Below are 13,445 nucleotides of genomic sequence, written 5' to 3' on the forward strand. Positions count from 1 at the left end.
ATGCAATTATGGAGGCTGAGAATTCTCATGATCTATCATTTTAAGCTGAGAACCCAGGAATGTTAGAGATATTGTTTCAGTCCAAAACCAAAGGTCCCAAAACTAAGAGAACTGACTGTGTAAATCCCAGATATTTACTGGGACAGGAGTCAATGTCTTGGCTCAAGCAGTCAAGGAGAACAAATTTTCCCTTTTGCCTTTATTCTATTCAGGCCCTCAACTGGTTGGTTAATGCTGACCCACATTTACCACATCTACTAATTCAAATGCTAAACTTATCTGGAAACACTCTCATAGACACACCTTGAAATAATGTTTAACCAATAACTGGCCACATTGTGACCCAGTCAAGTTAACATAGAAAAGTAACCATCACAACACTCCTGTTTTCTGCTTATGGTTACCTTTGTCCTTTCTTACTGTAAACATCTTCACATGGAGAAAGATGTGGTCGCCAACATCCCCAAAGGGTAAGCTTTGTGATTTGAATTTCCTTAGTCCCCCATCCAAATATTCCAGGAAGGAACTAATTAACCCACCATAGGTCAAGTGCCCCAAACTCATACAATCCATTGGCACTTAGATTGAGTCACCTTTTTTTTTTTTTTTTTTAAAGATTTTATTTATTTGAGACAGAGAGTGAGAGAGGAAGCATGAGCAAGGGGGAGGGGCAGAGGGAGAAGGAGAGGCAGACTGCCTTCTGAGGAGGGATCCTGACATGGGGCTCAGTCCCAGGATTCTGAAATTGTAACCTGAGCCAAAGGCAGATGCTTAACTGACTGAGCCACCCAGGTGCCCCTCAGAGTCACCTTTGAAAGGATGTGAACATTTCCATAGCAACTTTTAAAATTGGGGATCTCCTCAAAAATCAAAGATAGTTAACGTAGAAGGCATATGGGGAATACCCCCTGAAATGGGTCTCCCATATAATTTGGGGACACCTCATATTTGCGAGGCTACATCTTCATATTTCAATGATAACCATCAATTAGTATTTCTCTCTCTTTCTCTGTTATCTATATAAATTGGACCTTGCCCCTTTCCTTTTGCCTACCCCAAACCAATCCCTTCTGAATTCTGAAGTATAGCTGAAAGCACTTGAAGAATTTTCTTGCTGTCCTCTAGAGTTGTCCACCATTTCTTCTTTTTCTTTTTTTTTTTTTTGTAGCTTATCATGGTATTGTCCTCTATTGCTTCCACTACTAAGATATGTTTTGCTATATGGGGGTATATCATCCACTTATAACCTTCATTAACATATCCACTGTTTTTGATGAGGCTTCTAATATCAGAGGTTCTCTTTTACACAAACTGGCTTTAGCACCATGGTGTCTGGTCTCTCTATGCTTTTGCCATTCTGTTCTTTCTCCCTGCCCAGAAACCATCCCTCACTCCTCCCATCTTATTCTGATACATGGGTAGATACAATTCAAGGCTTATTTCATTTAACCTAATAAATCACTGTTTAATGATCTGAAACATTAAATATAAAAATGCCCCATAATTTTTAATGTATCTTAAGAGGTAACTTTTTATGCTTTATTTTAATTATTTGAGCAAAATACATTTTCAGATCCATTAAGAATTACATAATGATTTGTAATATCACACATTCACAACTAAATAACACAGAAGGGGTCTTTCAATAACATAAGAAAAATAAATTTACAAAATAGAAATACACAAATAAAATCAAATCAAGAAAAGTGTCGGGGCACCTGGGTGGCTCAGTGGATTAAGCCGCTGCCTTCGGCTCAGGTCATGATCTCAGTGTCCTGGGATCGAGCCCCTCATCGGGCTCTCTGCTCAGCAGGGAGCCTGCTTCCCTCTCTCTCTCTCTGGCTGCCTCTCTGTCTACTTGTGATTTCTCTCTGTCAAATAAATAAATAAGTAAATCTTAAAAAAAAAAAAAAGAAAAGAAAAGTGTCAATAAAACTGTTTCATAGCAATGGCACTAAGAAGTTGAAAGTGTGGCAAAAATTTTAAATTAATTATGTATCTATATAATACGTTACACAGAAAGGCAAAATAAAGCTATTACTTTAGATTTTAAGAAAGCAATCATCTTCAAATTATAAACTAGAATAACCTAGAGAGGATTGCTAAAATTTATATACCCAAACCTGATGAGTGAAGGTTCTGAGTAGGACCATACTGAGTCCTGATCAACAGGGCCATTAGAATTTGAGAAACTGCCTTGAGGGGTGCTGCTGAGCTCAGTTTGTCTGTTCTTTTCTTTAGTATCTTTACTATAATAGTTAGGGTTAAGCAAACCCTATTATCTATGTGTAACCACACCTGGACTTAATTTCCAACACAGAATTTTGACTATCAAAAAAAAAAAAAAAAAAGTAATGTTTTGAATGACTAAGTTCCAACATCAGAATAAGGATTATTGTATACTTTTCTTTTTTGATCTGCCTTATGGGAGGTGGTCACTTCTATCTTGGAGTTCTGGAAATGATCCCTCTTTGAACTATATTATGACACTTCCTAAGGAGAGTAGTTAACCATCAGAAGATACTTAGAGATATCTATTTTTAACAAATAATGAGTAGCTCTGGTTAGATCCCAGGTTTTAGCACACACACACACCCCCCCAAAAAAGAGTAGATGATGCTTCTCAATCTTTAATGTGAGTGCATTTTCACCCCTGTGTCTTGTTAAAATGCAGATTTGGATTCAGTGGGTCTGGGGTGGGGCCAGAGATTCTGCATGTCTGTTAACAAGCTCCCATGGGGTGCAGATGCTCTCTGTCCCCATCAGACTCTTAGTAACAAGGATAGAAACTATATTCATACTATATGTTTTCAAGCTTATTTACTCTATGAAATTATTCCTCTGGCTGATGCTGGGGTAAACCTTACATGAATGTAATAAATTCTTCAACAAGAAGAAACTTTTAACTATAATAAGGCTGGGGGGGGGGAAGGCTGAAAGTTGGAAGGCTAGGAGAGTTTTACCAACATATATATACACATATATATATAATATATTATATATATATTATTATATATTAGTATATATATAATATGTTATATATTATATATAATTAATCAGTCTTCCAGAGTTAGCTTTATTTAAACTAACTAATTTGGAGAAAAATGTAAAGAAATAATGTATGATAAAGGGCATTGTATTAGTTTTCTGTGTTCATAACACGTAATTATAAACTGAGTGGCTTAAAATAATACAATTTGAGGGTGCCTCTGTGGATGGCTTAATTGGTTAAGCATCTGCTCAGGTGGTGATCTCAGGGTCCTGGGATCGAGCCCCACATGGAGCCCTGCACTGGGCTCTGTGCCCGGCGCTCACATGTGTGGAGTCTGCTTCTTCTTCTCCCTCTGTCTCTCCCACCCCTGTCCTCCCCTCAACTCATGCTTGCACACATGCTTTGCTCGCTGTCTCTCTCTCTCTCTCTCTCAAATAAATAAATAAAATCTTTAAAAAAAATGCAACTTGGTCACAATTTCCTTGGGTCTGAAATCTGGGTGAGGGTTAGTTTAGGGTCTCACAACTGAAATCATTTGGTCAGCTGGGTCTACATTCCTTTCTGGAGCTTGGGAACATCTTTTATTTTATTTATTATTATTATTTTAAAGATTTTATTTTTTTAAGTAATCTCTCCACCCAATGTGGGGCTTTTATTTACAACCCCAAGATCAAGAGTCCCATGTTCTGCTTACTGAGCTTCCCACATACACTTTGGATCCTCTTTTAAACTCACCTGGTGGTTGGCAGGATTTGGGTTTTTTGGCTATAGACTAAGGCCCTATTCTCTTGCTGGCTGTTGGAGGTGTGCAGGAAGGGGACACTCAGCCTGGCCCCTCCCTCAGCCTCTCCTACTCTCAATATCTCTCATTTCTGCTTTATGTGACCTCTCAATTGAGATTTAAAGCATCCATGTATTTAGGTCAAGCCTACTTGGATCATCTTTCTTCCAATTAGACTAAAGTCAATTGATTAGTGACCTTAATTATATAAGTGATCTCCCATTATATTCATAGGCTCTGCCTGCATTCAAGGACAGAGAAGTACACAGGGTATGTTCACCATGGCCTGAGGCTCTTGGGGGCAAGGGTAAAATCCTGCCCATGGAGAATGTTTTTATCTAAGAAGCAATAACATAATCATACTCTCTCTCTCCACATTTCTTTAGACATGATTGTACTCTAATATTTTTTTATAACCTTTCAAAAAGTTTTCAAAACCCTGTACAAGGATAGATTAAAGGCATTGGCTGATTTATTTCCATCGAATATATTTCAACATATTAACAGAATTTTTAAAGTGTTACCTTTCAGCTGTGTTTTTTAAAGATTCAATTAATTAGTTAATCAGAGAAAAGCATGAGACTGACTGTGAGCAGGGAGGAGGGCCAGAGGGAGAGGGAGAAGCAGGCTCCCCGCTGAGCACAGAGCCCAAGAATGACAAAGTGGGGCTCAGTCCTAAAACCTCAGGATTTTGACCTGAGCCAAGGCAGACACCTAATTGATGCTCACTTTGGCTGTGTTTTTAATGCATCAGAGATCTCTAAAGTTAGTACAGCTTTCTCTCAGATCTTTGTCTGCATAATATCCATGATGGTCAATATTTCTAAAGTTTATAATAAAAGAAACCAATATAAAAAGTAACAATTTACATAGTACTTTACAATTTATAAAACATTTTTAAACATATTATATCTTCACAATAGCAATATGAAATTGGTATTGTAATTTAAAGATAAGAAAGCCAGACTCAGAGATGAAGTGAGCTTTCCAATGTCCTTCCAGAATAGTAAATGATGAGACCAATTAACCAAATGCCAGTTTCTACTTCCAATCCCAGCGCTCCGGATTTAGTGTTATCTTTCACCTAAAGGATCTACACCAGAGGGATTGGGTCATTAGATATAATGACTAGAATAGTTAACGTAACTGTTAAAGGTGCCCCAAACTACAGGTAAGCTTACACACCTAAGAGAATCTGGCCCCAGTAAGAAAAGTGTAATGTGGGGGCGCCTGGGTGGCTCAGTGGATTAAGCCGCTGCCTTCGGCTCACGTCATGATCTCAGTGTCCTGGGATCGAGCCCCTCATCGGGCTCTCTGCTCAGCGGGGAGCCTGCTTCCCCTTCTCTCTCTGCCTGGCTCTCTGCCTACTTGTGATCTCTCTCTGTCAAATAAATAAATAAAATCTTTAAAAAAAAATAAGAAAAGTGTAATGTGTTGTGATAACCAACAATGAGTGCTATGAAGTGATCATGGTATAGCTGACACAGATTGATAGTTTAAAAGCTTCGGCCAGCCACATGGTTAGAAGCAGCTGTAACAGGTCAAATAAAAAGGTAATTATTATCATAGGCTCTGCCTGCATTCAAGGACAGAGAAATACCCAGCGTATGTGAAAAATACTGTTGTGATATACTGTATCTTAAAAGGGTTTCTAGAAAAATATAGTTTTCATTTACCCTGGAGAAGATAATGAAATGGTATTTTATAAAAGGAATAAAAGAAGAGTTTTTTTTTAAAGAGAGAAGGAATGAAAAATATATGTTGGAATTTATAATAAGCATATAAGTATATAAATAACATGTATTAGCATTTTTATAATTTTATATGTATTAGCATTTTATAATTTTAGCCATATACCCATAATTTCACTTACTTTACTATAAATAAGAACATTATGTATTACTAAAAGCCCAAAATAGCATCACTGAAAAACATGAAAAGGAAAATATATGAATTATTTATTGTAAAAATCATTTTCTAAAACATAGAACATATAGTTAGACCTAATAAACTAGACCAATACTATTTTATGCCTATTATTAAAATTTTTACCTTTTACCTCATCACTGATGTTTTTATGGTTTTCTTTTAACCCTTACTATTTTATTTTATGGTTTTCTTTTAACCCTTACTATTTAATACATGAAACAGATTTGAACCAATGAATACATAAGTTTTTGTTTAAGAACAGGCCATAAAAAAGCATATTTACCTTAAAGAATACAGTATTATAGGGGTAGTTTCTAAGAATAAAATCAAGCTACGATAGTTTAACCAGAAGGCATCTTACATGCTGGTATTTTATACGTGAGGTTATTTAGCTTAAGCCAAATTAAAATATCGATCTGTTCCACTAACATAAGGATAATTTCAGTCAAAGATGAACAATAAGAACACAATGGGAACTGATTGAAAATGCTAAGATTTGTGTTCATTTAAGAAAAAAATATTGAAAACTGCTGACTATGGTGATCAGATAAGGAGAAATGAACGAACTAGAATTAGTCTCTGTTCAGAAGTGGCATAAAGGATGAACGTGCTCTTCCCCATTATATCCACTGGCTACTTCCTTCATGTCGGTCAGCTTCTCACTCAGATGTGCCCCCATCTGAGGCCACACTCACCCCCCTGGCTGCCCTCACTCAATAACTGTATTTGAGTTATTTTAATGGCCCTCCCTAACACTCATATCTATTTGGCCCTCACTCCCACTAGAATAGAAGCTCAACAAATATGATAACTTCATCAATTCTGTTTCTCTCTGCAGTCACTGCATTTACTAGTTACTTAGTAATGCTCACTAAAAGATTGAAGGGGAATTCAATTGGTTACAAACTGATTAATATCAAACAAAATCTGTTCAAATGTGCAGAGCAAAACAGGTCTGAGTGACTCTCCATTGGCATCATTAGCAAATGGTGGTGACAAACTATCATGTATATTTTATGCGTTCCCTTCACATAATCAAATTTCAGTTTGGGGTTATTTATTTATTTATTTGAGAGATAGCGAGAGCAGGGGGAGGGGCAGAGAGTCTTAAAAAGACTCCCCGCTGAGCATGGAGCTCTACTCAGGGCTAGAACCCATGATGCCAGATCATGACCTAAGCTGAAACCAAGGTAGGAGCCTTATCTGACACTCAACCAACTGCACCACCCAGGTGCTCCCAGTTTTGATTTTTATTATTACATTGTGTAAAGGCAATGATAATCCAGAAACGTATGTTTTGACCTGGGCTTTCATGTTGTTAAGCATTAATTTAATGGCATGTAATTTTTTGATCATTTTTTTTAAGATCTTATTTATTCATTTGAGAGAGAGTCAGCTCAAGTGAGAGACAGAGCAGGAGTGGAGGGCAGAGGGAGAGGGAGAAGCAGGCTCCCTGCTCAGCAGGGACATGAGGCTCGATCCCAGGACCCCAGGATCATGACTTGAGTTAAAGGCAGAGATGCTTAACTGACTGAGCTACCCAGGAGCCCCTTTGATAAGTTCTAAGCAACAAATTAATTTACCTTACATTAATAAATTAATAATTTATTGGTATTTATTACTTCAACTTTAATAAGTATATGTTTTAGCTCTTAAAAACTAATATCAAAATTTTATAAAGAAAAGTAATTTTATCTTTAGGATTCTGAAACTCTCAAATTTTCCCAATGAAATGATTATTTTTATGGGATAGTTTTTAATAATATATACTTAGAGTACAGTATCACTTGGGGGTAAAATAAACTTTTAGGTACAGTGTCATCATGTTATAAAAATACAAGGTTATTAAATAAACAGAACTTCCTGCTGTGAAATTATAAAATACTTTTCTTCTATACCATTGCTTTCAAAAGTTATGTCTCCCTGACCCTGACTAAATCTTAGGTAGATGACAGAGGTTTTTCATTCACATCCTGCAGTAAGCAAATAGATTTATTCTTCAGATATTACACATCCTACTAATCTAAACAAAAGTATATTCTCTCACCTGATTTAAGGAGCATTTTACCTCCTGTGCTTAGTTCTGACTTAGGCCAGAAACCTGAAGTGGGAACAGAGATTTTTCTGCTCTTTTCTTATATTACCACTTTTCATTAACGAGGTCCTGTTTTTAGGCCTTCCTCACTAGGGGAAAGAGAGCAGCAGGGATTTCTTTTAGAAATGAGCAAAAATGGCAAAGTGGTTATTCCATGCCTGAGGGAAAATGCCCACATTGTTGGCTCTGACTTCCATGTGGCCGTTTTGTTTGTTCTTCTTAACAACCCCTGTACACCCATGGATATATTTTACCTGATGTGTCCAATGTGCTGATGCTTCTTCCAACATGGGTGCTTACAGAAACTTCTCTGTCTTTGATTTCAGGTAGTTCAGCACATAATACTAAATTCTTTTCAGAGTTACCTGACCTCTTCAGGAGGGCCTCTGCAAAGGATTATTCTTATAACCACCCAAATCATACTCCCTTTCTCACATCTCCTTAGTCCATGACAGCACTCAACATTTGTTGTCCTTGCTTCACCATCAATGGAAACCAGCTCTGCCCTATAATAGCCCTTTTCTGAAGATCCATTTGCTCTAGGACTTTTTACTGAAGGTGTATCAGTCAGCGTTCTCTAGAGAAACAGAACCAGTAGGAGATATATATGTGTGTGGGTGTGTATGATATATAATACTTACTATACATAATATATAATATCTTCCAGGAAACCTCAATTTTTTGCTCTTTGGGCCTTCTAAGCTTCTAAGCCTTCTCTAAGGCCCAATTTTTTGCTCTTTGGGCCTTTTTTGCTCTTTGGACCTTCTAACAGAATGGATGTGTCCACCCACATTGCCAAGGGTCAGCTCTTTTACTTAAAGTCAGCTGATTGTAGATGTTAATCACATCTGCAAATACCTTTTCAGAACACTGAGATTATTGTTTGGTTAAATAACTGGGGACTGTGGCCTAGACAGACTAACACAAAAAACTGACCATTACAGAAGGCATCACACACTGCTCTCTGTGCATTCCCCCAATTTCTAAGAGCATATTCCAGATTCTTAATTTACTTGAGGTGTTATGAATGCCTCCCCAGCCAAGAGGCCCAGAGCACTCCAAAGAGCCTACTATCAACTTCTGTCTTCAATTCTTAGCTTTTTTCATATAGCTTAGAGAAGGTTTATAGACCAGTGGATGTTGACTCAGTTGTGAGCACCTTCAAATATAAGCTCCATATAATGACCAAATACCTTGTTTTAGAACATAACTGTATAACTCCATACATATTTAAGGGAAATTTTTTAACACATTTTGGCAAATTAAGCTCAATTATATATAAAAAGATAATGTATTACATAAAATTGGATTTATACCAGAATAACAAGGTTGGATTACAATTCAAAAATTAATCAATATATTTCTCAGTTTAAGAAAATTCCACATATGAGTGAAATCATATGGTATTTGTCTTCCTCCAATTAACTTATTTTTTTTAGCATGAAGTAAGTGATGGGAATTACAGGTACATTTCATTTCTAGATGAAGGAGGTGAAGAATATTAGTATACTTACCTTAAGAGCAATAAGTAATATGTGAAACTGTTGAGTCACTGTATTGTACACTTGCGACTAATCTAACACTATATGTTAACTACACTGGAATTAAAATTTAAAAAGAAAAGAAAGAATAAAAACAATAATATCAATTAGGAACAGAAGACAACTCCCTCAGCATTATTATAAAAGGTATTTCTAAAATAATTTAAGCTAACATCATAATTAATAGTGAAAGAAAGAACACTACCCTTTGGGTGTGAAAAAAAGAAAAACTACACTTACTTTTATTTAACATTTTGTTAAAAGTCTGAGTCTATATAATAAGACAAGAAAAATAAAGATTAAAGGCTAGAGATCAGACAGAAACAAGTAAAACTGGCTCTATTGAGACAAATGACATGATTGTTTATGATGAAAGCCCTAAAAAGTCCACAAAACTCTCCTAGAGATGGTAAGTGTGTTTAGCAAGGTCACACCTGTAAGTTCAATTTACAAAAACCCTTTGCGTTGTTACGTTTAGCAAATAGTTAAAAAAAAAATCAAAGAAAACATTCACTCTGCAGTAACATCAAAAAGGACGAAATATTTGGGAATAAATTTAGAAATGATTGGCAAGAGTTTTTTTCTGGATACTACAAATCATTGCTGGGGACATCTATAGGTATCCAAATAAATGGAGATTCATAACCTGCTTATAAATTGGAAGAGTCAATATTGTTAAGATGCCAGTTTTGCTAAGACTTACCTGTAGCTTCATTGTAATCCTAATAAAAATTTCAGTAATCATCTGTGTGGAAATGGAGAGACTACTTCTTAAAATTTATATGGAAATGCAAAGGACATAGAATATACAAAGTAATCATGATGAAGTAAGAACTTATACTTGCAGATTTCAAGACTTAATATAAAGCAACAATCATCAAGATCTCACGGTACTGACAAAATAGCAGGTATACAGAGCAACTGAAACAGAGATTCAAAAAATAGCCACCATGTGGTCATTTGGTTTTCAACAAAGGTGTCAAAGTAATTTAGTAGAGAAAAAAGTTTAACTTTTATCACACCACTCATGAAAAATTAATTTGAAACATGTCATGGAGCTAAATATGAAACAAGAACTTCTAAAAGGGAACATAGGATAATGTATTTGCAACTTGGGTTTAAGCAGAGTTTCTCTTAGTAGTAGAACTTAGTAGAACACCAAAAGCAAAAATCATGAAAGGGAAAAAAAATTAGTGAAGTAGACTTCATCAAAATTAAAAACTTCTCATCAAAAGACGCCATTCAAGAAACTGAACAGGCAAAAAACAGACCCATAGAAAATAATTATGACACGTTTGCCTAAGAAATACATGAAAAGATTTAAAGAACCCCTACATCAACAATAAAATGGCAAAAACTTCTCAATAAATGGGCAAAAACTGACAGACTTCACGAAAGTAGTTCCAGCACTGCTTTGTAAAATTAAATACACACTTATTTCCAAATTCAATAATTTCTGTGTATTTACCTGAAAGAAACGAAAGCTAATGCCAACAAAAAAGACTTGTATAAGAATGTATATACGGGTTTTATTTATAATATGGAATAGCCCTGATACTGGAAATAGCTTTGGTTTCTATCAACAGAAATGGAAAAACAGTGTACTATGTTAACACAATGAAATACAACTAAGCAATAAAAAGAACAAACTACTGATACATACAGCAACCTGGTTGAATCTCAAAACCACTATTCTGAGTGACAGAACCTTTACACAAAAGAGAACCATATTTGCAATTTCACTTACATGGAATTCTAAGAAAAAAATGTATAGGTAAAAAAAAAAAAGCAGAAGAGAATACATGGTCATTACAGCTGAAAAGGCAGGAGGTTAAGACTGGGAATGAACATGAGTGAATTTTGTGGGCTGGCATTTCAATAATTTACCAGTTGCAGCAGTTGTATGTATTTGTCAAAACTCATTGGCCAGCATACTTACGATTATAGCATTCCGCTCTATGTTAATCTTTCTGAAAACAAACAAAAAAATCCCAAATATTTACTTGATAATTATAAGCATGTTGAAGGGTTTAGAGATAGCAACATCTGCTATTTTCTTTGAAATTGATAAAAATAAGATGAATTGATGGATGGGATGAATAGATAAATGGATAGATATGTGATATGAAACAAAATATTGATTGTAGAATTTAAGGAGGGAGTAATATAGGTGTTTGGTGACATTTTTGCAACTTTTCTGTGTTTGATAATTTTCCTAATAAAATATTAATATAAGGTATAGAGAAGAGAAACAGGACATGTTACAAACTGTCATTTAAGCATAGCACTTGTTGAAAGACAACTAGAAACATGCCTGGGAAGTAAAGGAATTTTACTTATGAAAGAAATTGTGTACCATGCTTACAACTCTTCACTATATCCTGTCATCTGTGGGAAAATACTAGTGCAACATGCTCAGATCAAGTCAACTCATTTTCAAATTGTTTTGGCACCATACTTTCCATACTACACACTGTATATCCCATCTGTTAGATCCTAACAATGTAACTGTAAAAGAGAAAAATGTAAGTGATGTATTTTAATACATAGAAAACTGGAAGATGATGTTTCAGACATGACAGTGGATAAAGGACAAGGAACTTTGTAAACACCAGAATACATGAGTTGCATGGGCAATTGTAAGGAAAGAACTCCATAATTGGTGTAGAGGATAGACTGGAAAGCTTTGCAAGCAGTCCAGGTGAGGAGAAGGTTCATGAAGGAAGTTGAAGGTAAAACTGAAGAGGGGCATATTGTGAATCCACTTACCATTAAATAATTCACTGTTGCTTAAAATGACTTGGGGGGGCGCCTGGGTGGCTTAGTCGGTTGGGCGTCCGCCTTTGGCTCAGGTCATGGTCCCCAGTTGGGATCTAGCCTCACATCGGGATCCCTGCTCAGCAGGAAGCCTGCTTCTCCCTCTCCCACTCCCCCTGCTTGCGTTTCCTCTCTGGCTGTCTCTCTCTCTCTTTTTCTCTGGGTCAAATAAATATATAAAAATCTTTTTTAAAAAATATAAAAAATTTTTAAAATATAAAATGACTTGGTTGGATAGGCTGACATGAGAAACAGAGTGAGTACAGGGAAAATGAAAATAGTATTAGAGTTATAAAAGTATTTAATAAGATCAAAGAGAAAGGTTGCTTGTGAGCACTATTTATCACCTGGTGTTAAGGCTGGATTGTTGAAAATTCCATGAAACTGAACCCAAAGCTTAAAAGCACCATGGTTATCCTGACTATCATTCATTGCTAGCTGCCCAAGGTAATCTTTTTTCAGTCGTTTTTCTGAATGGATCAAATAACTCAGACCACCCCAGTGAAGTCTAATTAGGATGAGCTTTTAAATTTATCTAGGGAAAAATGTGTTCAGAGCTAATGAGGCATTGCAGGGAAAATAGACCTAGCCGTAAGCAATCTCCGTAAGAAGAGAACATTTCAACAGCCTAATTCAAAGACTGCATTGTGTGTGCATGTGTATTCAAGAGAGGTTTTTTCTCTTCAACTTCTCACCCTTAAACCAAATTTCACTTGAAAGAAGTGAAAGTGTTAAGATGACACTTTAAAATTTTATTTTAAGAAAAGGACAGGCAACATTCTTCTATGAGAAGCCAGTAGCATTCTTTTCTTCATAAATAAAGCCCCTCAAATGTTTGAAAATGTAATTACATCTTGTAGCAACTGAAAATAAACTGATGTTGAAAAGTGAAGAAAGCATCTTTAGTATATGCATTTTCATACTTATTTTGTATAGAGAAAAAGCAGGATGGTTTTCTTTTTTCCTAGGTAAGATGCAATCTGAAAGAATGTTGTATTTTGAACTGTGTTAACTGATTCAGACTATTTCAGGTAATATTTAAGGCTATGAAATACTGATCAATTTGGTAACATCTTAATGAAGGAGAGCTGCTCTCCAACACTAAAGGGTGGAGATTCATTTGGAAACAACCAAACCCCCATGCTTAACAGGTGAGGTTGATCTCGGGCAGGTCTTCTACTCTGGGGCCCATAACTTCCCAGCTGAAATACCTTCCCTTGTCCACAGTGGTGATTGACTTGCTAACAAACCCTTTATTAACAACCCTCCCTTCCTTGAATCACCTTCTCA

This window comes from Mustela nigripes, chromosome 14 (assembly GCF_022355385.1).
Source record: "Mustela nigripes isolate SB6536 chromosome 14, MUSNIG.SB6536, whole genome shotgun sequence".
In the NCBI taxonomy this organism is placed as follows: Eukaryota; Metazoa; Chordata; class Mammalia; order Carnivora; family Mustelidae; genus Mustela; species Mustela nigripes.